Genomic DNA, 3,920 nt, shown 5'->3' with positions numbered 1-3,920 from the left:
GGGGAGGAGAGGGGGCGGCCGGTCCAGCCCAGCCCAGCCCAGTCCGGCCCGGCCCCGGCCCCCTCCCGCTCCCTCGGTTGCTCGGGAGAAGCGACACGGGGAAAACAAAGGCGACCCCCGGGAGGGGGGAGGCAGCCCCGCTGCCGCCCTCAGATGTGCAACGAGGAGGAGGAGGAGGAAAAAAAGGAAAGGGGGGTGCTGGGGGGGAATCCCTTCTAACTCTTCCCGGCGCCAGCAACCTGCGCGATCTCCCTCCGCCCCCCGGCAGCTTTAAGCACAGCTAAAAATATCCCCCACCCTCCCCGCTGCCACCCCCGAGGGATCAAATAGCAGCAGATTTGAATTGAAAATGTGATTAAAGCATCGGGGAGGAGGGGGAGCGGCGAGTGCCGGCAGCCGGCCCGCACCCCCGGTACCCACGGCCGGGTCCCCCCGAGGGTCCCCGGGGCATCTCTGCCCGCGCCGGGGCAGCACCATCCCCAAGGAGCTCGTTCGTTCGGCTTTACTTTTATTTATTTTGCTTTAATGATTTTTTTTCTCATTATTTTCCAGAGGCCCCAGCAGGGATGGGTGGCTCTGCCTCAGCCCCATCGCTGCGTGGTGCCCCTGGGTGGGGACACAACTCCAGCATCCCACCATCCCTCCCTGCTGGGGAGAAGGGGGGACAAAGAAGCACGACAACAAGGCAAGGACTAAGGACCCCACAATCAACTCATCTCCATCCTAAAACCTTCACCCCTCCCTCCACTACATCACCCAAGGAGGATCCTACAGGAGGTGACATCCCGAGGTATATCTGAGGTTGGGCAGCTCAGAGAGGGGATACAAAAGGTGATGGGGGCTTTTCTGGGGGCAGATGGGTGTCATCCTTGCCCTCACTGCGCCAGGGACTGCAGGCACCCTCAGGCCAGCAGCTAAGGGACAAGAAAGGAGAGGTCAGCAACAACTGGAGGAGCAGAGTCTTGGTCACCCCGACACAACCTCTCCTTGCTGAAGCTGTGGTAATGCTGAAGGTGGAACAGCTGAGGACATCTTGCCAAGAAGGGTTGTACTCATATGGCCATTTCCATGGGAGATCAAGCACACATAGATCTTCGAAAAGACAAAACAGACAAAAAGGAAGAAATCCTTTAAGTCTAGACATGAATTAATCCTGGCACCCTCTGCAACTCCTTCCAAAAGCAGCTCAGTCAGGGGATGCAAAAGGTGCAGCTGCATTGTGGGGTGTCCCCAAGGCACACAAGAAGCACCCCAGGAGCCAGCAGCAGGTTCAGCCTTCCTGCACAACTCCCATTGTGAATGGAAGACACCGTGGGGACCAGACTGGTGACAGCAGGATCCAGGTGTGGGGGCAACAAAATAAACCCCATCTTTAGTAGGATATCTGGGACAGCCAAGCCCTGGCTGAGAGTGGCAGGTCCAAGCTGAGATGCAGAGTGAGATCATCTCCGAAAACCTCTCCCACACTCTGCCACTTAGCCGGGAAGATATTTTTCAAATTCCTTCCCCAGATGATGAGCTTTGGCAGAGACTATGTCATGATTCCTGTGCCCTGCTGTACCTGTTCTCTGGCCCTGAAGAGGGGAGGAAGAGGAAATGATAAATCACATTTAACAAAAGAATCCCCGTCCCCAAAGCCCCCAGCCGAGGGTGCTGGCAAGGGACACCTGAAGCAAACCATCCATCCCAAAATAGATCCGTCTCAGAGGGCAAAAGGCAAATTGAATGAAAAATAAGTTACTATTTTTGAAGCCTGAATCCAGTTGTTATGGCAACCAAAGCCTCGAGCATCATGCTGGGGAATGGCTCCAGCCCCAGCAATGCCTCCAAACCTGGCAGATGGAGAATCACACTGGCAGCCAGGGGCTGCTCCAAGGTGGGATGTGGAGATGTCCACGCTCACACCACCTGTACCCCACTGGGATGGGTCCCCTCCCTGCACAGCAGCTCTCCTCATGTACTCTGCCCACCAGCCCAGCTTGCTTTTCTTCCCTCTCCCACCCCTGGTGCTCTCCTCTCCTTGCAATGATCTGAGTAATTGTAAGGGCATTAAGGAGAAATTCCAGTATTCTGGGCTACCCTGAATGCAGCCGGGTTTTTTTAATGTCACCAAAACAGGGGGGGCTTGCAGAGTTTTCCTTTAGATGAGGAATGGCTCATGAAGCCCAGGGATGTTTTCTTCCTTCGTTCTGATCTCTTCTCACTGGTTACAGTGACAGGACCTGAGGGAGCAGCTGAAGCCGTGTCAGGGGAAGTTTGGATTGGATATTAGGAAAAAGTTCTTCCCCCAGAGGGTGGTCAGGCCCTGAACAGACTCCCCAGGGAATGGGCACAGCCCCAAGGCAGCCAGAGCTCCAGGAGCATTTGGACAACACTCTCAGGCACAGGGTGGGATTGTTGGTGCAGGGCCAGGAGTTGGGCTCTGTGACCCTTGTGTGTCTGTTCCATCTCAGGATATTCTGTGATTCTCTGCAGAATTCCCACAGCTGGAGACACCTCTGTGCACTGCCCCCAATGAAGGATTCCAGGGGCACCCCAGCAGCGAACAGTGTCCACACCTTTGCAATGATGGCAGTGTTTGGCTCTCCTGGCAGCACATGCTGTGATCCCATTTCCTCAGGGAGAGAAGTTTCCCTGCACATGAAACTGCCAGAGCCAACAGGTAAGAAAAGAGATAATTTGAGATTAAAATCTGCCATCAGCAGGGAAAGTCTCCCTGGGAGAAAAGAAGCTTTGGATGGATAGAAAGAGCTACAGGATATATGGATGTGTTGGCAGGTGTAGTGGAGGCAGAGGAGAATGTGGGGGGCAGTGTGGGGGACAGGACTGGCTCTGGTGGCCATGGCAGGGTGGGCACAGGGCAGCAGGGAGCTGGGGAATGGCCACTTGTGTTGAGCCATTTGGAGGGGTCTCCTTGCCAGCAGCTGGAGGCTCCTTTTGCCTCACAGGCTCGTGAGGGGGAGGCTCCATCACTCCACGCTGCCCCATGAGCATCACTCATGAACCCTCCGGAGCCAGCTGGACCCACAGGCAAAAACCCAACACCCAGTGGCTCGTTTTTGTGAGATTTACCCTTTTTCGTACTAATCCCTTGATTTTGATCCCACTTCCAGACATCCCTTGTTCAGTTCCCTTTTTCTTTTTTTCCCTGCAATTTGTGTTATCTCCTTACAAGTTGTTCCCTGAGTCACGGCTCCCCTTGCTCTGGAATTCACAGAATGGGTCAGGTTGGAAAGGAGCACAATGGGGCATCTGGTCCAAACTTCCTGTCCAAGCAGGGTCATCCCAGAGCACACGGCACAGGAGTGTGTCCAGACAGGTCTGGAATATCCCCAGCGAGGGATACTCCACAGTCTCTCTGGGCAATCTGTTTCTGCAATCTGGGGACCCCCACAGGACCCCTCGAATGGCCAGAACAATTGAGATCTCCCTGGAAGAGACTGTGCCAGGAGCAGTCATAGAATCATAGAATGTGAAGGGGTTGGAATGGACCCTAAAGTTCGTCTAGTCCCAACCCCCTGCCATGGGCAGGGACATCGTCCACTAGAACAGGATGCTCAATTCAGCCTGGCTTTGGACATGGCCAGGGCTGGGGCCTCTGCGATCTGTTCCAGCGCCTCACTGCCATCTCAGCAAAGAATTCCTTCTGTGTAACCATCTTCCCTTTCAGAGCGAACCCATTACTCCTTGTCCTATTCCTACAGATTCTGGCCAAGAGCCCCTTCAGATACTGAAGGCTGCTCTGAGGTCTCCACGCACTTTTCTCTTCTCCAGGCCGAACAGCCACAACTTCTTTTTCCCTTTTCCCAAGTCCGGAGCCCCCGCCCGCTCATCTGCTGAGCCTCGGGGCCATCCCGTGGCACGAAGCGGAACTGCAGAGGCCCGGGCGGGCGGGGACGGCGCGGGGGCGGGCCGCGGGG

The sequence above is a fragment of the Corvus brachyrhynchos genome, unplaced genomic scaffold (genome assembly GCF_000691975.1).
Source record: "Corvus brachyrhynchos isolate BGI_N302 unplaced genomic scaffold, ASM69197v1 scaffold5, whole genome shotgun sequence".
In the NCBI taxonomy this organism is placed as follows: domain Eukaryota; kingdom Metazoa; phylum Chordata; class Aves; order Passeriformes; family Corvidae; genus Corvus; species Corvus brachyrhynchos.
This window is presented reverse-complemented; position numbering follows the sequence as displayed.